The 23,130-nt window shown below is 42.5% G+C and overlaps 1 protein-coding gene across 2 annotated transcripts in view; it reads right to left on the bottom strand.

The window, feature by feature from the left end:
• ACSL1 (acyl-CoA synthetase long chain family member 1) overlaps positions 1-23,130 on the bottom strand; it is a 148,257-nt gene that overhangs the window by 120,146 nt on the left and 4,981 nt on the right. The window contains exon 2 of one of the 2 annotated variants that reach the window (XM_077934269.1): positions 13,000-13,082. The gene's annotated coding sequence lies outside the window, so the exon portion shown is untranslated. Of the gene's footprint in view, positions 1-12,999; positions 13,083-23,130 lie in introns of those variants that run through there. The other variant, XM_077934270.1, reaches the window with a different exon arrangement.

Here is a 23,130-nt window from a genome sequence, read left to right on the forward strand (position 1 = left end):
TTTTTATTCATCCACATTTGATTTAAGTGACTATTACTTACAGGTGGGGAATTTAGGGCTGGTTATAATTATGTCCAAATATGTCTCATGATTTCCTAGCAGAGGGATTTCAGCTCGGATTATCCCAGCATTTGTTTATTACTGTATTTTAAAATTATTGTTGGTTTTTTAAATCTTTTGAATATTCTGTTACTGTACTTTACTTTCTATTCTGGTTTATTGTTTAGTTATACTGCATTTCATATTTTTATACAGTGGTACCTCTGGTTACAAACGCTTCGGGTTACAAACGCTTCAGGTTACAGACTCTGCTAACCCGGAAGTAGTACCTCGGGTTAAGAACTTTGCTTCAGGATGAGAACAGAAATTGTGCGGCGGCGGCACAGCGGCAGTGGGAGGCCCCATGAGCTAAAGTGGTACCTCAGGTTAAGAACAGTTTCAGGTTAAGAATGGACTTCCAGAACGAATTAAGTTCTTAACTAGAGGTACCACTGTATTGTATTGTCTGATGGAGTTGGTTTTCAACAGACATTATAAGCAGCTTTTTGGAGAAAGCTCCTCAAAACACAGAGTATACGTATTTAAATAAGCAAAACAAAGCACAATGACTCAGTGAATCCATAAAGAAAATGATGACTAAGCCTACTTGAGGTGTGAGAGCTCTTTCCAGCATAGTTTGTGCTTCTGTTTATATATGCATTTCAACCAAGTAATGGTACAATTCAACAGAGATGCACTGAGGCTGCAAGAAGTGAGATTTTAACTTGCTTTCAGATTGTACACTTCCTGCCTTTATGCAAAACATGCAAGGAAGTCCTGTAGGGAAATTGAAAGGCTCCAATTTTACATTGTACAGTAAGGTGAAGTCTTACATAATGAGGATAAGCTTTTTTTTTAAGACGAAGAAGTTGAAGTACTCAAATCCTGAAAGACAAATCCCCATGCCCTTTCCCAGTCACCTTTTGCAGGCTGAATGGAATGTTACCATATATAAAATGGAAACCAAAAAGGGAGTGTAAAACACAGAGCAAATAAGGAAGAAAAATACTTACTGCCAGGGCTTTTGACAGTTTGGTTCTATAATTGCTCAGAACAATGGTAACAAAATCTTGCTGAGGTACATAGGCATAGCTGCCATGAAGGTAAACTCCATATAAGAGCTCAATATAAGGAAAAAAGAAAATTCAAGTATGCACTGACCAAAACTCCCATGTTGTTGTTGTTACATTTATATCCTGCCTTCCCTTCAAAAACTGCATACATGGTTTTCCTCTTTTCCATTTATCAACCAAACTGTAAGGTAGGTTAGGTGGAGAGACAGTGACTGGCCCAAGTTCACCAGGCGAACTTCATGAATGAATGAAGATCTGAACCCTAGTCTCCCAGGTCACTGTCTCTCATTTAGGCTTGCAGATTATCTCCTAATACATTTTTGTAATTTTCTCTCAAGATCAAATCAATACTATTTTGATCCATTGTCGTGGGGCCCCTAAAAGTCGTGGGGCGCATAGGCTACTCTGCCTATTTGGTAATCCAGCACTGTTTGGCTTGCGTATGGCAGCTGATTTCTCTCTTTCCATATAAACTATTTATTTTTAAGCTGTATTAACATACCTCCTTTTGTCCAATGAGCTCAAAGTCCATGCTTTCCCCCATGGAAAAAAAATCATTCATGCCATACTGAAGTAATATCATCATACAGCATTTTTTCATTCTTATGTATAAACAGATATTTGATCTTAAAACCACGTAAAGGACAAACATTCATTTTCAGCAGTTCACAGAAGTGTCATTGACTAAAACTTCAAGAGAGTTAACACCAGAAAAATGTTGTTAGTTTAAAAAAATGATTTAAAATTTGCCAAACTAACAAGAAGTATAGGTTTTGGCAATCCAATGATTCTAAAAGTTACTTTCTAAATTCAGATGTATTACTCACGCTGCAGTGTAATTCTCTCTCTCCCCACAAATATTCCTGTATTTTAATATCCTATTATTACCTCAGGTTGCATTTACCTTTGCTGTGTTCCAGACCAGCATTCCTTCATGTGCTATGAGGGAAAATATTTCCCTATGTGTGTGTCAATCAGTATTTTACATTGTTCAGTGTGTTTTGGGCTTCCGGATCAGTTGACGGAAGGTAAATTAACTTATTCCATTTCATTCTGCAGGCTTTAGGGAGATCTGAGCTGGATTGTTTACTAAGGTCATGGAAGAGGCTGACCCACAATTTGTGAGCCATCAGCTCCATTATCCTGAGACAGACAAAAAAATCTTCATTACAATGAGTATAAAGCATAGTGTATTTCTTCCATTTAAACTGTAAACACAGAAAAACCGGGTGTGACAGATTGACTTAAAAAGAGGTCATATTGGTGGACAATTTGAGGACAGGGAAGAAATAACTGTCTGTTTTGTCAAGACACACTTGTGGCTCCAAATCCAAATGAGCGCTGTAGGAAAATAGCGCTTGTTAAATGTCCACAGGGATAATATAGAAGCGGCAGAAATTGAGTGGCTGGCGCCCATTATTGGAAAACATGTCTTACACTCATTTTCTTCATCCCTTGCGATAGAATATGGAGAGAGAAAGAAGAAGAAAAAAAACTTTGACTATTTCTTTCTCTCTCTCTCCTGGCGCAAAGCCATTCAGAAACTCCTGCAGCATAGAAGCATTACAGAGATAGTGTTACCCTGGAAATATAAATTATTATTAATTTATTCAACTTTTGGCCACTGTTAACCAAATTAGACAAAAACCACCACACCGCCCTCCCTCACTTTCTTTTGCTAAGTAGATATTCTCTCTGGGATTAGCACAAGGCCACCACATTCAAAACTTAGGTCATTTACATATAATTCTGCAAACTTGCAGTGGCCCATGACAGTCTTTGTGGCTCAAATGTTGTTCTTGATCTCAACACCCCCTGCCCCAATTTTCATTTCACAGAGGAGGATAAACCCTGCTTTAGATTTACAATGGCTTTGGGATAAAAGTCTTGTCCCCTTGTTTCACACACACACACACATCCCTCAGATATTTCCCTGACTCTCTGAACCTCCTGTCTCCATCTCTAGCCCTGAAATGTCTCCACTCATTTCTGCCTTCTGCAATAAAGACTGAGAAATACTTTGGAAGTAGTTTCAATTTCCTTCCATTAAGGGCAATAATGTTAGTCTTGGCCAGAGAAGTATCTGGAGGCAGAGTTAAGAGTTCAGTGTGTCTCCCTCCCATCTTGTCTTCCCACAATGTGTCGATTCATGCCGCCTCCCCTTCTCATGCGCTCTCCTTTTAAGTAAGTTGTATAGTGCTGGTTTCCAGGAGCCCTCAACAAAACACAGAGAAAACTTCCCAGTGGTTTGGGCTGGAGGTGATCCATTGTTGCGTCTCTGAAAGGGGCAATCTCTTGTTCCTTGGGCTTCATCCTTGATTGGGCAAGAATAAAAATAATCATCCCCATGAAATCAAAGGTTCTCTCTGCCCATGGGAGTAAGGAACAAAGCTGCTTGCTAGGACCAGGCCTCAGTCTCCTTGAATTTGCCTTAACTGCTGGAGGAGCCTTACAGTCAGCATGGGTCTACCCAGTGACCGGCAGCCTTCTTAATACAGAGGTCACTTGTGCTTTCAAGCGTTATTGAACAAACAAACCCCTCATGGCTAGAGACTCTTCAGCCTGGACTGCCCCAGGACCATGCAACAGGGTGAAGTGAGAGACAGAGACCAGTCAAGAGCCAATGGGAAGGTGGCAGGCAAGATTCAAAGACTAATAATAATAATAATAATAATGCTGCAACATGGACACAGGGCTTTGCACACTCTCCCCATACTCCCAAATGTCTTCTTTCAGCAGTCAAAAACATGTTCTGTCCAATACGAGCTGCAAGTCATGAAATGGCATCAAGCAGGTCCCTAGCTGCACAAAACCCCAGGGAGCTAGGTACACCTTCACTTGATATAACACAATAGCATTCTCATCACTCATGGCAGAGGCGGTTTTAGGGTAGTACAACTGGTGTGGCCACACTGTGCACCGGCACTGGGGGTGAGGTGGGGGGACGGCGCTGCAACAGTGATGTAGGACAGAGCACAAGAGGCAGGGAGGGAGCTGAATTTTAGTGTCGCCCAAGGCGCCACAGAAATTTGAGGTCCCCAAATCTGCCACTGAACACAGCTTGCTTGTTCTTTCATAGCAGGAAAGAATGATTTATTATAATTCACACAAGCACTTGCACAGCTATGCACAGGACCGCGTTGCGGTTGACTCCTGCATATAGACAACTAAGGCACACGCCTCCAAATACATGTACCCTCTTCAAAATGATAGGCAGTTTTCACAGAAAGGCTGAAAAGCTGTTCTGTGGGTTAGGGTTTTTTTGTTTTGAAAAAAAACCAACCAGGTAGCTGTGTTAGTCTTTTGTAGGGGCAAAAACAGCAAAGATGGGGGGGAAACACCTTATTATAGTAGACTTTTTTGCAGGCATGAGTCCATTTCAAAAGCTTATGCCAGAAGAATTTTTTTAGTCTTAAAAATGCCACAAGGCTCATTTTTCCTGCTGCCTGCAACAGACTAACAACACAGTCCTCCTAACAATGTCTACTTAACAATGTTAAGTCTTATTTAGTGCAGTGTGTCTAACTCCCAGGTAAATGGGCTAGGATTGCAGCCTAACACAGTGAACCCTCTGGAAATGTTTTGTTTTTAAATGAGCTTCTCACCCTTCTAGTGTTCTCAAAGTATTTTCATAGTATTCTATGACAATACTTCCCATATATTTTGGAAAGGGTAAATTTATTTGGAGAGTATTTGATCCACATGTCAGACAGGTGCTCACGTTAGCTTTCATGCTGAAACAATATTCTCTTGCTGCTTTTAGTGGGGTGTGGGTTTTTGGTTTGCTTTTGGGGAGAAACTTTTATGAGATTGTGGTAACGCTGCTTATCTGTTGCTGCTTGTTGATGCACACCTGTCAAAGTTCACTTCTGTGCAGCAATATAATACCTATGCCGTTGTGCACAAGTTCATCTTAGGTTTTTGTTTCTGGGTGGGTGTGTTTTCCTTTTTATTTTTAAAGGATCCATGGCCCTTGAGCCAAGACAATGCAGAAGTGAAAAGATGCTGCGAGTCCCTGTGGTGGGCTCAACTTAAAGAGTCCTGCAGGGTTAAAGGGGAGAATGTTCGGATTCATCCAAGACCTGAGAAACTTGACATATGTAACCCTTACATGCATTGGGTATAGAAGCCAGAAAATGAAGGTGCCCCCTAATGAGGTTTTTTTGCGGTTGGGTGAGCGGAAGGGGCTGCTTCAGAAGACTAATAACTGAAAAACCTTTCCAGAGCTTTTGTCCGGAGCAATGGCAGGCACTTTCCATCCCTTTTGAGGAAGGGGTGGAAGGGGGGGGGGAAGGCAGCCTTTGGGGAGCCTCCCCGAGAGATGTGGGTTTTAAGGGCGACCCAGGTCATACAGAACTAATCAAGCGAAAACAATAATAAAATTAGCCTGACAGTCAGCAAGTATCTGAGAGGACTTTATCAGAAAAAAGAAAGAAAATGGGGGGGGGGGGAGAAATGGGGAAAGAAAGAAAAAAAAACCTTACTTGGAGCAAATCCGCAAGGTGTCATTGTGCAAATGGGGAGGGCGGGAGGATTAAATTATTTATTCATTGTTAATTTATTTATTTATGTATGTGTAAACGACTTAGCTGCTGCAGGTGCTCAGAGGCCTTTATGAAAAGGCCCAGTTTGAGAGCCAAGGAGAGAATATTGGTCCATTTAACTCATTATTTCCTTTAAGGCGATCAAAACATTGACTTTTATATAGAAGATAGAGGCTGGGTTGGGGTGGGTGGGGACACATGTGTGCCGGGACTCCTGCAGGGTCTAAGCAACCTTAAGAAGGAAAGCATTTATCTCGCATTCAGGAACTGCAGGATAGGGAGGCGGGAAGGAGAGAGGAGGCTCAGCGGTGGAGTTTAATGTCCTGCAAATTAGCAAATGAATGCTTATGTCAATAAGCAAAAGAAAAAAAGGGGGGTGGGGAGAACCACTAGTTTGTTTAAACAGATTATTAAAAGAAAGCGTCTTGGCAATATGCAGAAAATGTGTTGTTGTTGCTGCTTTTCTTCCTATTCTTTAGTAAAGAACAGCTACAGTTTTTACTTAAGACGCTTGTCCTCATGTGATCTTGAACATAGATGACATATTTCCAGGGCTGAAACCTAAGAAGCATCCCCTGGCTGTTCTTGGGAACATGCTTGCTATTTAAGAGGCTGAATCCAACAAGTTAACAACAGGGCCCATCCTGTACCCACCTAAAGGTGCAAGAGGACCAGAGGCCTAAAACGGCCCTGCCATTAGCGTTCCATCGCATTTCCAGAAGAATCTGGATATGTGGGTGCAGAGTGCAGCTATTTTGTTTTCCTCCTATGTTTATGGTATTTCAAAGTGTCATCTCATGTTTCTGTGACCCAGCAGAGCATGCCGCAGTGGGGATGCTGTGTAGGACATGACCCTGGGAGGGAGAGGAACAAGGCATCTCAGCATGGAAGGGGTGAGGAGGCACAAGGCAAGAAGTCAAGTCTCTCAGAAAAAGCATCATCGCATCAAGTTAATGCCTGGTGAGGAGGGCATCCTGCTGCTTTTGTGTACTTCTCTAAAGAAAGACAGGAAGCCCAGAGAATTATGTGCCACAAGAGACTCTTAATTAAGCAGCAGAACAGGATATTGCTGAATAAGGAGGTGCTAATTAGATATGGCTCACCAAAGCAAAGCTGGGAAGCAGGGCTGTTGTGTTCTGTAGCAGCAGGGCAAGGAAAACTGCTATTGTACCTCAGGGACTAATTGGCTTACTGTGGCACAAGCTTTCCTAGACAACTGCCTGCTTCAACAGCTAAAAGGAACTGCAGATGTAAGCAACCTAAGGACCGTGGGTTGATTTCAGGTGGTTTTTGCAGCCCCCTTGTAAAATGGCCACCCCTACCACTTTCTCTGAGGTAATAGTGGTGTGTTATCATACGGGATGCGGGTGGCGCTGTGGTCTAAACCACAGAAAGCACTGTTTAAAAGCACGTCAAAGTGCAAGTAGATAAACAAGTACTGCTCCGTCAGGAAGGTAAACGGCGTTTCTGTGCGCTGCTCTGGTTCGCCAAAAGCGGCTTGTCATGCTGGCCACATGACCCAGAAGCTGTCTGCGGACAAACGCGGGCTCCCTCGGCCTATAAAGCAACCCCAGAGTCATCCGCGACTGGACCTAACAGTCAGGGATACCTTTACCTATCATACGGCAGCGGGGAGAGAACGAAGCAATACAGATAAAAGCCTTTGCAGGCCCTGGGACCCACATTGCCAACCACTGAAGAAAGGGACTAAAAAGGTAAAGTGTATGGAACGTGGTTAATGTTGACAGTTACTGGTATAACACAAGGAGTTATATGCTGGCAGTAGCTTGCCCTCACCTAGCCAGGGCCAAATCAACAAGGCTGGGAGGCTGCTTGCTCATGATGGGGTTACACTCCCTCTGAAGGACGTAGCTTGTGGGTACTCCTGGACAGAGTTGCCAACTTGAATAAAATATGGGGGCAGGGGACAAGTAAGCCCCGCCGTGCATAATTGATCACATGATGCGACGCATTCACACCATTTGAATGGCAATGCCCATTAATGTTTTTGTGGGCAGGCCCCTCAAATATTTTATGGGCGGGGGCCAAAGGGTCCTCAGCCCCTAGGAGTTGGCTCCTATGCTCCTGGATTCTCTGCTCTCGCTTGTGGCTCAGATGGCCTCAGTGGCATGGAGTGCCTTCCATCAGCTTCAGCTGATGGCCCAGCTACACTCCAATCTACAGACAGGGATAGGGACAGATAGTCCAATTTCTGTCGTTTATTATCCAGTAAGCTCTAGGCTGGATTACTGCAACACGTTAAATGCAGGGCCCCTCTGAAGATGGTTTAGCTGGTGCAGAGTTCGGCGGCCAAGTTGCTCACTGGGCCAAAACTGTTTGAGCATATTACACCGATCCTGGCCTGACTGCACTGGCTGCTAATCAGCTTCTGGGCCCAATTCAAAGCGCTAGTGTTGACCTATAAAGCCTTAAATGGCTCAGGACCTCAAAGACAGCCTCTCCCCATATAAACCACCCCATACTCTGTGTTCATCACCTTCTTCATGTGCCTCCTCCTTGTGAGGTCTGGAGGGTGGCAACACAAGAACAGGCCTGCTCTGTAGTGGCTCCCCATTTGCGGAATGCTCTCCCCAGGGAGGTTTGGCTGGCGCCTTCATTATATATATTTTAGGTGCCAGGTGGAAAAGTTCCTCTTCAACCAGGCCCTTGGCTGATTAATATTCTACAGCATTTTAAATGTATTTGTTGGAAGGGGAGGGTTTATTGTTTTGCTGCTTTGTTTTAATTATTTGCTTGTTTTTATCCTGTATTTTATTTATGTGAAATGCCCTCAGATCTCAAGATGAAGGGCATATAAATCAGACAAACAAACAAACAAACAAACAAACAAGTCTAGTTCCACATACTGAGCATTGCAGAAATCCAGCCTTGAGGTTACTAGCATGTGTTCAAGCTATCCCAGTCCAGAAACAGCATGCACCCACAAAATATACCGCTGAGCTATAGCTTATTATATGGACCCCCTTCCCCATGCTTTGCCATGGAAGTTCCAGCAACTCGGCCACCTTCTGGTATTATTTTGGTATTGCAGGTGAGTGCTAGGGCAATGGCGTCCCTTTTCACAAAAACCTGACCAAAATACCCACACATTTACGATGATTCCTATTTAGGAACAACGATCCAATTTTTCTGTTCTTGGCAAAACACTGTCTCAATTTTTGTCAGGGAGGCAGAGTTTGTGCAGGCCTCTTACCGCACTGCAGCTGCCAATCTTTGGTGTTCAGCCCTCCTTCCTCAGGTCTCTCGAAGGCACGTTACCGATTGCGGGGCAAATGCACCTCGACTGTAGTGCATATACATAGGAACGCATGTACATAAGCACTAAGACATCACAGGCTGCCATTCCAACATAGCTGTTTCATTTTAACTATTAAATATAATACAGTGGTACCTCTGGTTACGAACTTAATTCATTCCGGAGGTCTGTTCTTAACCTGAAACCGTTCTTAACCTGAGGTACCACTTTAGCTAATGGGACCTCCCGCTGCCACCAGCGATTTCTGTTCTCATCCTGAGGTAAAGTTCTTAACCCGAGGTACTACTTCTGGGTTAGCAGAGTCTGTAACCCAAAGTGTTTGTAACCAGAGGTGTTTGTAACCCGAGGTACCACTGTATAGGAAGCAGAAGGGTATGTTGTGGCTGGCCACTGCAGTAAAAAAAAATAATGCAAGGAGGCGGCCGATGTGGCTCCCTCCACTGGGCCAGCTGCTCCTCTACCTAATGGGAGGGCTGGCCCTTTCCCCGCCACCCTCAAACCCTGACAAGTGTACCGTAACTTTTCACATATTCAGTCAGAGGCTTGTTTTGTGGCTTACTGACAGCCTATGAGCTTCCGCAGCTAAGTGATGCTGAACCACGGCGTGGGCTGGGCCTGGTTGCCTTGACAGAAGCAGAAGTGCAGCTGCTTCCATGCTTTCCTATGTCACATGCTATAAGTGGACAGTGGCACTCAAGGTGGGCAAAGTCTCTATTAATTTAAAAAATTCAGCAGACAAATAAAGTGAAAGAAATGGAAGGGTGGGGGGAGAAAAAGGTGACAGAAACTGAACACAATATATAGGTATATAAGTAATGCTATTATTCCCGCAAGCATACAATTATTAACGAGTCATTATAATTCTTATAAATGCATTCCAAGGATCGTTATCTCCATGCATCTAAAAGCAACCCATTCACATGTTGCAAGAGTTGTCATATCTTCTATTCATTGATCAAAGGGGGGTGTAGTGTTCTCTTTCCAGTGAGTCAATATCAATCTTTTGGCAGAAGTAAGGGCACGAAAAGTCTATCTACAATGACCGGCTGTCAAGACCCACATAATTGGTATGTGGTTTAGGATAATATTATCATTTGATTATTTTAATTCCCCTCCCCCAAAAGTAGTATTTATACATCCTAATGCTTTTATCCAAAAATGTGTAAGTGTTGGACATTGCATAAATGTATGTTTCAAAGAAGCAAAATGTGAGCAAAGATTATGACCTCATTGACCGGGGGCTGCTAACATGGGACTGACAGGCTCCCTGGACAGCTTGCAATATGGATTCCTTTTGGTGGCTTATGCTCAGACATACACTAGCAGGAATCAAAATATTTGCTAATGTTAAGGTCAAATGATTTGGCATGAGAGAAGGCCAGCTCCCAACTGCAGCACTTTTAATAGACCTACTATATTTGGAGACTGGTTGGGCAGGCTGAAATTTCTGTAGCTCAGATTACTCTGTAAGAAGCCGACGGTAAGAAATATATTCCATATTGTCTGAAGGTCCTTCATACTTACACTTTGGGAGAACTCAAAAGAATCAAGCTGAGAAAATGTATGCTAAAAGAGCTAGATTCCCCTGTTTATTTGGGATGGAAATATCAAAAGGTGCCATCCTTTGCACATTCTGTGGGTAAAACCTCAGCGCCTAGGACTTGCCGATCGCATGGTCGGCGGTTCGAATCCCCGCGGTGGGGTGCGCTCCCGTCGTTCGGTCCCAGCACCTGCCAACCTAGCAGTTCGAAAGCACCCTCGGGTGCAAGTAGATAAATAGGGACCGCTTACCAGCGGGAAGGTAAACGGCGTTCCGTGTGCTGCGCTGGCTCACCAGATGCAGCTTGTCACGCTGGCCACGTGACCCGGAAGTGTCTGCAGACAGCGCTGGCTCCCGGCCTATAGAGTGAGATGAGCGCACAACCCTAGAGTCTGGCAAGACTGGCCCGTACGGGCAGGGGTACCTTTACCTTTTTAAGCCCCACAGGACTCACTGTGATATATGTATGAGTCAATTAGGCCAGCCAAATGAATAAAATAATTTCCTAGCATAATAATTTCCTAGAATAACCACTTCAAAACTGAGGGGATAAGAATCATGTTTTGTGTCTAAACGAGATTTTGCTAAACTGAATTCATTACCCCGCTTATTGTTTTGGGGTTTTTTGGTCGCTCAGAAAACATGGCCATCATTACAATAAATGCATAGATTCATTTTGCAATGCACGTTAATTTGGCATCTTGTACCCTTTTTGAAAAGCCAAGTGTAGGACACTGATCGATAACGCACACCTACAAAACACATCACACCCTCGCGCAATATGGATTCAACTTTCCTGTATATGAACATAATAACATGAGGAGAGCCTGCTGGACCAAGCCAATGGATCAAGCATCATGTTCTCACGTGAGCCAGCCAAATGCCTGTGTGAAGCACACAAGCAGGACTTGAGTGCAGCAGCACTCTTCCCTCCAATGGTTCCAGCAAGTGTATTCTGTAAGCAGGCCGCCTTGATAGACTTTAAACTGCCAACTTAAGAATTCCACAGAATTGTATGCCCGAGAGGGTTAAAGAAGAAGCACTGCGCCCTCTGCAGGCTTAGACAAAGAACTGGTTTCTTTTAATCAATATTTTATCATGCTTATAAAAGAACTTGGCTTTAAAGGTAATATTTTAGTTTCCTTTGTTACAAATATGCCTCTTTTCCTCAAAGCTCCCATTATTTGTTTGTTTATTCTGTTTTTTAAAAAAATATTATGAATACAACAGAAAAAGCAATTTAAATTTAAATTTAAAATAGTAATAATAACGATAATTTTAAAACAGCAGCAACAACAATAAACCATCACCAGCTGTCATTAAAAATGAGAATATTCCATCAATCCTGATTTCAGTGTATAAAGTAATGTGCACTATCCAAATATCTGAACAGGTATTTCAACAAAATTGAGATTAAAAACCAGGTGTTCATACGTAAAAATGCCCCTTATATATTAAAATATTTTCTGGCTAGGCAGAGCTCTAGCTATGTGTTTAAACAGTCCTTTTGTTCCCCTCCACACACACCCCTCTGCAAGCACACTGAGTTGAAGTTGATAAATTGTCAGAGTTAAATGTATAAATTAAAGATTCAGGTATGCACATGGAGTATCTATTGTTTTGAGTTGTTAGACAGCCAATGTATAGGTTTTTAATTTCCCATGAAAACGTGTGCATTGAAAGGGAGGCTCAAATTCTAGCCTGCCCCTCATAAATATATATTTGAATTGTGGAGGGAATGGACAAGGAAAAAAACAGCACTTCTCATTTATTAGCAGGGAAAGGACTGGACAGATAGCACGGCTTGCTTTTCTGTTCAGGCCTGACTTTCTAACCTAGGTCTACAGCTGCTGTGACCGGGGTCAAGTGATATGTCACTCTGTCAGATCACACAGAGAGGCAGTGGCTCTTCCCGGATTAGAACTCAGCCACATGGCCCCTCTGAAAAGATTTCTAAGAAGTGCCAGAGCTGACTGTCCACTGCTTAAACCTTATGCTAAAAGGTTTTAGACATCTCAGTCAAAAGGTATTGTAAATATGGGGACAAAGCGTGTAAATTCTTAACTGTGGGACCTTCATAGGAGAGAGCCAGACTTCTGATCTTCGATAATTAAACTGGGTAATAAAAGCTATACTATGGAAATATGAGTTCAATTTTATACTGGTCCACAAGTGCCAAAATGAGCTAATGAGCTCAGATATGTCACCTTTGCAGTAACAGTTTTGTATTAAAAGCAGGTGGTTATGATGTGGCATTATAACCGAATCCAGATTTGCTTCTCCAGCCTTTTTTCATCGTGGTGCAACTCCCCATATCCACTTCCACCCCATTTTACTGTATACAACGCTAGGTTTCTTATTCCTTTGCACATCCGTTAATTATGGTATCTTACAAAAACTCCACACCTAGAAATAGTGAAGGTGCTACAAGTCTAGGAAGTCCATGGCTCAAAACTCACTGCCAACAGGCGGTCCAGCTTTGGAAGTCTTATTTCTGCAAAATGAAGATGATAAATACTGACTTACTTTACAGAGCTGTCGTAAGGATTACTGGGGAGAGTCCAACTCAGGTCCAGCTAGGAGGTTCCTCAGAGACATCTGGTTTCCCCCTGTGAAAACAGGATACTGAATCAGAATAGGTCATTGGCCTGATCCAAAATGACTGCTATTTTCCAATAGTTTCACTGTCCTTCTCTCTTTTAAAAGGCTTGGTTTGTGGTGATTTGCATGTGGGCTGGCAAAGTGATTTTGACTTGCCTGGTAAGAAGCAATGATGGTCTGTGAGGCAACTGTGACATGGAAGGTGAAGCCCTGTCCCTGTCCCCCCCCCCCTGAATTTCTTGCTTGAACCATCACCTGCCCTTCATACCTGGAGCCCTTAACAAATTCCACAAATTAGCAGTTTGCAAGAGGGATCACGAGACTGGATTTGTCCTTCTTCTGTTCCTTCTCTCCCTGATCAGTGGGACTGCACTATGTGTTGGCTACTTCCCCCTCCACCATTACACGATCTGCAGTGTGGTTATTTCCGCCCATTCCTTTTCTTTTGTCTTTGGTATTTGTGTGGCTTTAAAAAACAACATGTTGGCCACATGACCTGGAAGCTGTCTGTGGACAAACGCCAGCTCCCTTGGCCTATAGAGTGAGATGAGCGCTGCAACCCCAGAGTCGTCCACGACTGGACCTAACAGTCAGGGGTACCTGTACCTTTACCTTAAAAAACAAACAAACCAATTTTTGTTTCAGTGCTAAAGTGCAAGTGCAGTTGTAATCATCCTCCTCCTCCTCCTTTTTTTTTTTTTTTTTTTTTTTTGCTTGGCTTATATTACTGTCACATGTGATTAAGGTTTTAAATGATAATTTTAGGTTATATTTTAGTGATCAAGATTTAATATATATATTTTAACTGCCACTATATCTGAATTGTCTCTGTTATACCCAATTGCAATTCAATGTATTCCTGTTGTGTTTTATGATTTTCCGGATATTGTAAGTGAGCCGGAACTGGTCTGTGACCGTAATAATAAAATTCTATTTCTGTCACATGAAGCTTGGGCCTCGCGTGGTTCACAAATGGAAGTGGGCAACTGAAGCACATTGGGGTGGGATGAATTCTGGCACAGCCTCTATTTCTGTTCATGCCAGGAAAGAATGAGTGAAAGAGCCATCAGCTAGCATCTCGCAAGCGATCTCTGCTTGCATCCAGAGAAAGCAAGATACACAAAAATGGGGCTATTATGAGGGCCAGAGAGAGAGCCCAGGAGGGCAGATTAGGCCCTTAGGCCTCTAGCTGCCTGTGCCCATATCCATACCCTACATCTAAAGCACCTTATACGACTTTAACAGTCATGGCTTCCCCCACAGAACTGTGGGAACCGTTGCTTGTTAAGGGGACAAAGCTACAATTTCCAAAGTGATTTAACAATCATCTCCCTTCCCAAGGAACTCTAGAAATTGTAGCTCTGTGAGGGAAATAGGGGTTTTCTAATAACTTTCAGCACCCTTAGAAAAGTACAGTTCCCAGGAGTCTTTGAGGGAAGATAGGACTGCTATAGTATAATGGTGTTTTAATTGTATGGTGCGAATGTGGCCTACTCTAAAGTGCCACATACCTGCCATTTACTACAATGATTAATATTCTTTTTATTAGTATCACGTAGCTTCCAACATTCCTCAGATGAAAACAGGGATGCCCTATTTCACCATCATCATCACCCTGCCCTCCTGACTGGGTTGCCCCAGCCACTCTGGGCAGCTTCCAACATATATAAAAACATAATTAAACATTAAACATTTTCCGTATACAGGGCTCCCTTCAGATGGCTCGGGGGGTCAGATAACTCCATACTCTCCAACATTTCTCTGATGAAAAAAGGGACGTCCTAAGGCAGGGGTCTGCAACCTTTAAGACAAAAAGAGCCAATTGGACCCGTTTCCGAAGAAAAAACAACAACTGGGAGCCGCAAAACCATTGCGACATTTAAAACAAATATAACTCCGGAGCCGCGATCTGACAGCGGGCAGGAAGGTGATGTCGGGACGGTGCGTGACTAATGCACGCACCGCCCCATGCGACGTCACAGCCAGTACAGCGCCCGCCACAATGGGGAGTGTCGGGGCGCACAATGCGCCTCCTCCCCTCGCTAGTATCCGCCCCGGAGCCGCGCCAAAGATGTAAAAGAGCCACATGCGGCTCCGGAGCCGCGGGTTGCAGACCCCTGTCCTAAGGAAAAGCGGGATATTCTGGGATCAAATCAGAAACCGGGACAGCTTCTGTAAATCCAGGACTGTCCCTGGAAAATAGGGGCACTTGAGGGCCTGGTATCATCCACAAGCCATTCCTATACAAGCTTCACCGGAATGTGCAAAATGAGCACAAGATTACCGTAAGTATACCACGAGAGTCACAATTAGCCCAAAGGAGAGACTCCTAGCATTTCATTAAAGAGGCTTAAGTAATCTTTGTTTTAAATCAGCGCTCATGGGAACATAAAAACTTCATTGCCTGCAGTGTACATTCAGTTTATCTCCTGAATTCTAAATTCTGCATTAACAGCAGTTATGTAAAAGTGTTAGAGAGATTCAAATTAGTTTTTGGGTGTCTCTTTTGAAAACATTCTCACATCCAGTAACAAAATCCAGCTAGAAACTCCCCAGATCCCCTCCTTTCTTTTGCTGGAAGGCGTGATCAGTGTTGGCATCTGATTGCTGGGTGCATCTCACTGGATCAGGGCCTTTGAGGTGATGTCGGATGATATGAAGTTTCAACCTTGATTAGTTTTTTGCACAAGGAAACAATTGAGTGATGTAACATTTAGTCACTGAGTGATGTTACATTTACTTAATTGTTGTGTAGCCTGCCATAGAAAAACTGAAGTTGGTACTTGTGTTTTGATGCATATATTCCTTTCTATGTATCACATAGATTCATTAGGTGATTTAGATAGGGTCCTATCTCTCAGTCACAAAAATCCCATTGATAAAGTGGGAAAAATAACTTGCACAGTAAAAGAAAGGCAAATAAAATGTATAGACAATTAACGGGCAAAGCCTTTTGCAATATATGTTGCTTGAGAAACCAACAATTCCATGGAGACCAGAAAGCATTTGACACATTTTGACCCCAAAGGCGGCATTCCAAATCTTTTCAATAGTGTCCTATGAGAAGCAGCTTGTATGACTTGGACCAAACTAACTTTTAAACTGTTACCTAAGTGGCAAACATGAATAATTGCAGACCTTGTCTGTTTTTCATAGATCAGAAATACCTAGGATAGAGACGTTCTTTAAGTTTATTGCAGGGTCTACTCAAGCACATGCTTAGGCAACTGTGAACAGGACCTGGTTACTTAACTGCAAAATTGCTTTTTATTCACAGACCTGACATTTCCTTTTCCAAATGTTGGACTCGGATGACAGCAGGCACTTCATTGTTTGTTTGTTATTTTTAAAAGTGCATGATTGTCATAAAGCCTGCAGTACATAGAAGTACTTTCTGTCCTAAGTCTATTTATGGTTTTATTGCCACCTGCCACATTTATTTCCCACTACAGTAATTTCCTCTACTGGCCATGTATCTGCACCCAATATTTGCATCATAGCTGTTGTTTTCTAACCATGGTTTACTAGGCAAAACTGTTAATATTTAGCATTTCAGCCTCCAAGAGTGTTGCCTGAACATACACATTTTCAATTTCAAGGCAGTTATGTGTAGCGAGAAACTAGCCAAGCCAGCATAGGAGCACATCGAGCTTGGGCACCCAGCAGCAAGCATGCCTTGCGTTGCCAAAGAAAATAAGAAAAGGCTGAGCATTAGACAGACAGACAGAATAAATGTGCTTTTTCTCATGCAAAAGGATAAAAAAAAAATTAGATGCAAACTTTACATTTAAAACTGCATTGTTCCCCTTTTAATCTGGCCACCATCCGAGTGGTGATCTGGATGTTAGAGAAGAGATGAATGGGAGACATTGGCAGGGATTGGAGCTTGTGGATGAATGTGGAAATGTAGAATGGATGTTTCTTTTTTCTGGCTTTGAGTTGACTGTTGTTTCTGTCTGTTTTTGAGAACTGATCCAAGGGACAGGGAAGTCAGTGTGGGCGCCTCTAAGGAAGGCCCTCCTCTACAGCTGCAGCTCAGCGGATTAGGAAGCTTCATCCACAAGGCAACATTACACAAGTAGCCTTTGAACAAAAGTCATAGATACTATTAATGATATGGTAATCCTTAATCGAGCTACCTCCCAGTAGTGATTATACTGACATGGGAAGAATATCTAAGTCGTAAAAGCAGCCCATAACAACACTGCGCTATTGTTCGCCCCAAGCTTGACCACGACTAACTTTTACCAGCATCTCTAACGTCACCTTTCTCCCCCCCCCCTCACCATCACCACCCTGATCCTACTTATTTTTAAGATGGGCTTTTTTTTTCTCCCCCCCAAGTTCCCACACACATTTTGTACCGTCTCAAAATTCACACTGCCAAACGCGTCAAGCGATCATTTCCATCCGAGACCAAAGACCACACAAAGGTTAGTTCTGTAGGTCCCAGTGAAGATGTTTTAATTGGCTGACAAAAGGCACAGTGGATCATTTGACTTGTAAATCCTCTCTCTCTCTCTCTCTCTCTCTCTCTCTCTCTGAGATAACACAGCCGGAATTAGACAAGTCTGGTGTTCACTGTAGTGCTGCACCCAATATTCTCCAGCAAATATTTTTTGACATGAAATGAAGGGCTTCAGGAGGCTACAGCCAGTATGCTTCTGGACCCATTGTTTGCATTTTTTTGCACCTGTTCATAACCAATTTGAAGCCCCTCTTGGCTGCTACTACAGTATCAGTTTTCCTCCCACCCAAGCACATTCTCTTTTTCTGAGACCCCATCCCCGTGATCCCCTTCTGGAGTTTAAAGTTATCTGGAGAGTACCTCTTACAGATACTCCTGCATACTGAGGTAGAAGAGTGGGGACCAGAGATCAGGTGACACCCATATTTGGAATGTCCTCCTTTGGCCTATATAGCTTATTGCTACTCCTTTGAATTTTGCAGGGTCATCCTACACCTTTCTACCCAGAAGTAAATCCTGCTGAGTTCAATGTGATCTTGGTCCCAGATAAATGCATATAGGATTACAACCTTAGACTCCAGGTAAAGAGAGTTTTCTTTGGCCAGGGCTTTTGACTTTTTTTGTTGCTTTCTGCTCGTATTGTAATACTAATAATTTAAATGTGTTGCTGCTTTTGAATTTGCGCCGCTCCACCCATTCTCAAAACCAAAATCTTTGGAGAAAAATAAATATTTGTGGAGAGAGTTAAATCTGCCCTTGTAGAAACCAGCTTTGCCACAATTCCACAGAAGCATTTCAGTCCCACACTTTCTAAATGTGGCATCAATGTGAGTGTCTGCATGCAACTAGGAATATTCAGTGTTGCTTAAATAAATGAAGAAAAATGAGAGAAGGCTGCCTGGGAACCATATGATGACCTGTACCAGGATAACATTGGGACAGGCTGCGCAACTGATTTCTTGATTGCTAAGTCAGTGTTTCAGTTCTGCCATATGAATCCAAGTTTTGGCATTTACATAAAATACCTTCACCAGTCACAGCCTCTGCATCCTAATGATAAATACAGTAATGGAATGCTTTATTTGGCTTTTAAGTTCCATGTTAAACCAATATTGTTGGCTATTTTATTTTGAAAAGTAAAACTTTGGAAAAAACACAAAAATCTAATGGTGCATGGATAGCAGAAGAATGACACACACACACACACACACACACACACACACACACACAGAGTGATGCCATCACAAAGGTCAGGTCAGGTTTCCTCAAGTTAGTTTCGTCCCCATAAAAGGTTAAGACACACACAATCACTAGTAGTTTGTGATAGAGCTATGATGGATAAGTCTTATCAAATGGGGAGTGGAACATAAACCTAACCCATTGCAAACATTATGGGTTTGTATGTGTGCAGACACAATATCCACCACTCTTGTTTTTACAAGCATTTAAAAGCTTCAAGGGAAATTGATAAAGAATGAATTCTCATTCACTTAGAACTCTGGACTTATCTCCTAGGGAAGACTCAATATGAATACCCTTCCCCAACATATAATCTGCCCATTATAACAGAACCAACACTAGGAACGCAGATCTAAGCAGTCAGACACAGAAACACCTTCAATAAAAAAGCTTCACTAAAAAAGTATGTCTTACAAAACTTTTGAAAAAGTTGTTCATTTGTCACAGTTGCAAACATATTCCCAGTTCAAACAAGAACGTTTTCACACATGAGACTAAGAACCACCACATTTGAGCCACTTTCACATTCTTTCTGCCATCTGTGAGTATTTTCAAAGCATGACAAGTTGGAATAAAAATTGCAAGTGCCTTGTAGCCCGTATAGGTTTTACCTCCATGGTAAGGACCAAATTTAAGCCTAGGTTGATTCAACTCTCAAGTGTGAAAACACTTGAGCTCTTGTGTGTGAAAATGCCCTGAATGTCAAACTTTGTTCAGTGCCTAAACACCAATTAAGCTGTCACTGAATGAGGCAAATTGCATTTCCTGAAAATATTAAATGCTATAAAATGCAACACGGACAGATAGCCTGAACCTGCTCTCGTGGATTATTGCAAAGCTTCTCTAGCAAACAGAAATTGATTGACATATGACAAATTCAAAAAGTCGAGGCTGTAAATTGTGAATCAAACATGGGTATGAACTGGGGAAATTTGACATTTCCATCTTCATCAAGAGGGATTCTGTCAAGTAGAAGCTCAAACTCTTCATCAGTAATCTGCACGCCAAACTTGGAACAAACAGCAGTTCGCTGCAGTCACTCATGGAGTTCACATTTGGGTCAGCGGAACCTACAATACCCCAAGCATATGGCTGCCATTAACTCTTTGTTATAGCTTCGGTCCCCAAGATCAAGAGCAGCACGTGAATATCAGAGGTTAATCAGGGTTTTGATCGCTTCAGCTTTCTCTGAGAAAGAAATTCTGCCACAGAAATCCCTCCATTGGTGGTGCACAGAAATAGAAATACCGGCATACTGAGCGATGTTTGATTGTCCCCTTTGAAAAGTTATTCATTACACTAAAACACTGGTATCACTGAAACTAGTTAACTCTGAAAAGGCCTTTTCTTTGGACTGTTTAGCATGAGAGAAAATGTGAGAGGGTTTCTTTTTTCTTCTTTTTTTCGAGGTTGCAAAAAGCTTCTTACTGCCTTTTCGCAAAGCATTTTCATAATGGCCTTCGATACATTTTGCATACAAATATTTTTAAAGCGCCTGTGTTTATTCACAGGCAAGAAAGTGTTTTCATAAAAACATAATCCATGAAACACCGGCATAAATAGGAATGACTTCAGTGATAATAATGAACAAGGCATTCATTCTCCATTTTGCAGAGCTGATAAGGCAGGGCTGACTTCTGGAGAGCTGGGGAGAACAGGCTTCCTTTGGGGCAAGCCAATGAAAGAGTTTACTTATGCAGTGTGGATTTGTCATTTTGGTCCCACCATTCCCCTTTCCCTGCTGCTCCGTATAAATCAACAACCGGAATAAACTTCCTTTCATATGCATGACATTAAAAACATTTTTTAAAAAAGTGAAGTCACGAAAGGAACTTCTTCATTTTTTGTTTGTCCTTGTTTACAACCATCTGCCCAGATTGCTTCCCCCCATAGCTGTCAACGTTTCCCTTTTTTAAAGGGAAATTCCCTTATTCCAAATAGGATTCCTCGCAAGAAAAGGGAAAGGTTGACAGCTATGCTTCCCCCCCCCATCAAGTCTATTAAACAGTTAGGAGGAGATAAACAGTTGCTTCATGTACGTGCTGCTTCCACGAATTGGCTATGCTTATTTATTTGATTGGTTTCACAGATTTCTAAACTGCTTCAAAGTCAGAAGCTCTCAAACTGCTGTACAATGAGATGAAATGAGATAATACACAAAAGATGCAGGACCTTTCCAGTTGGCCATTTTATTAATGATTTGTGATCATGATGGTATCAGAGCAGTTACACGTGATCCTGCTTTTAACGCTGTTTCAGCTTGCAAAGGTTTTAGGGTGTGCATACTGCTTTGTTTCTAATCAGTGCATGTCCCTTAACTTCCTTGCGGAAATCATGTAAGTTGTTGTAACACAAATAACATTGGGGGAGCATTGCAGAAAAACTAATAAGGTGAAACTGTGTGTGGACACCACCCATGCACTATAATTGCCTTGATGCAAAATTGCAGAAGCAGTGGCTTGGGGGTCCCATAGACTTTAAAAAAACAAGATAAAAAAGATGCAGACTATAAAACCAATAAAAACCCATTTCTAAAATTTGTACAATTATACAAACCAATGTTGTTGGTGTATTTATATAATACCTTTGTATCTGAGTTTTTGGTTCACCTTTTTTAAAGATGCTGCAGAATTGTTGGGAGAGGTCTGTGGATTAGCCACCCAGAAACACTTGGGGGGGGGGGTGAGGATTAGCCACTCCTGCTAGGGAAACACCTAATTATTGTTATTGTTATTGTTATTGTTTTTATTTGTTTGTACCTCACTCATCTGACTGGGTTAACCCAGTCATTCAGGGTGGCTTCCAACATATATAAAAACATAACACAAAATTAAACTTTAAAAAACTTCCCTTCAGATGTCTTCTAAAGGTTGTATAGTTACTTATCTGCTTGACATTTGATGGGAGGGTGTTCCACAGGGTTGGCACTACTATCGAGAAAGCCCTCTGCCTAGTTCCCTGTAGCTTCACCTGTCAAAGTGAGGGGCACACTAGAAAGCCTTCAGAGTTGGACCTTAGTGTCTGGGCTGAATGACGGTGGTGGAGACACTCCTTCAGGTATACAGGGCCATAGCCATACATACATCCTATTGAACTCAGCGGTCTTACTTCTAAATAGACGTATACAATCACACTGTAAGTTCTCACTGAAATCAATGGGGCAGAAGTACAAGTAACTTAGTTCTGTAGCCAATCGATGATTATGATGACTATTATTAATAATAAAAGTTGCATTCTTTTTATTATACGATGCAATAAGTGCAATTGATTGAAGCAATAATTTGAATATTCCAACCTTTGCCGGTACCCTTCTCTGATCCCCTCTACCCTTACTAGGTAAAGGTAAAGGACTCCTGGATGGTTAAGTCCAGTCAAAGGTGACTATGGGGTTACAGCGCTCATCTCACTTTCAGGATGAGGGAGCCGTTGTTTGTCCGCAGACAGATTTCTGGGTCATGTGGCCAGCATGACTAAACCACTTCTGGTGCAACAGAATACTATGATGGAAGCCAGAGCACATGGAAACACCATTAACCTTCCAACCGCAGCAGTACCTATTTATCTACCTGCACTGGTATGCTTTTGGACTGCTAGGTTGGCTGGAGCTGGGACAGAGCAATGGGAGCTCACCCCGTCACAGGGATTCAAACTGCCAACCTTCTTATCGGCGAGCCCAAGAGGCTCAGTGGTTTAGACCACAGCGCCAGCTGCATGCCACTACTAGCCCCCCTCCCACCTACCCATTGCAATAAGGGTCAGAAGGCTGAAGTGGCAGAAGTGATCTGGGTGGTGGGTGAGACCTGCCCAAATGCTGAACAGGGGCAGATCCACTATGAGACTAATGAAGCTTAAGCTTCAGGGCACCTACTCCCACCAGAAGCGACTTTAGTCCATATGGCTTTTAAAAAATGGAGTCTAATAGACCCATTATTTGTTGTATATATTTCAACAATCCCGAAGTTTGAGAGTCAGCTGTTGTAAAAGTGGAGGGTCGCGGTACAGCAATTTTAAGCAAAATCCGAGATGCAGTAGTTTTTTGTTTTAATTGTGGTAATCTGGCATGGAATAACCCCACTGAAGAATATAACAGTGGGTACCCAGATCTCGGTGCTTATTGTGAAAGGGCCTCCAAAACAGTTCAAGCTTCAGGCCCCCTCAAATGCACGTCTGCCTGCTGCTGAGCTTGAGACATAACCCTCCTTGTACTAGAGCCCACTTTATCAGATCTAAGCAATGGGTACTCTGCCATCTAGTGGCAGAAAAATATTCAGCTGTAGCAAAGCTCGGTTGAAATGTTAACGTCAGATACCTACTGCTCCTACAAATCCTACAATGTAGGCACATCCCTC

Source organism: Podarcis muralis, chromosome 9 (genome assembly GCF_964188315.1).
Source record: "Podarcis muralis chromosome 9, rPodMur119.hap1.1, whole genome shotgun sequence".
Classification (NCBI taxonomy): domain Eukaryota; kingdom Metazoa; phylum Chordata; class Lepidosauria; order Squamata; family Lacertidae; genus Podarcis; species Podarcis muralis.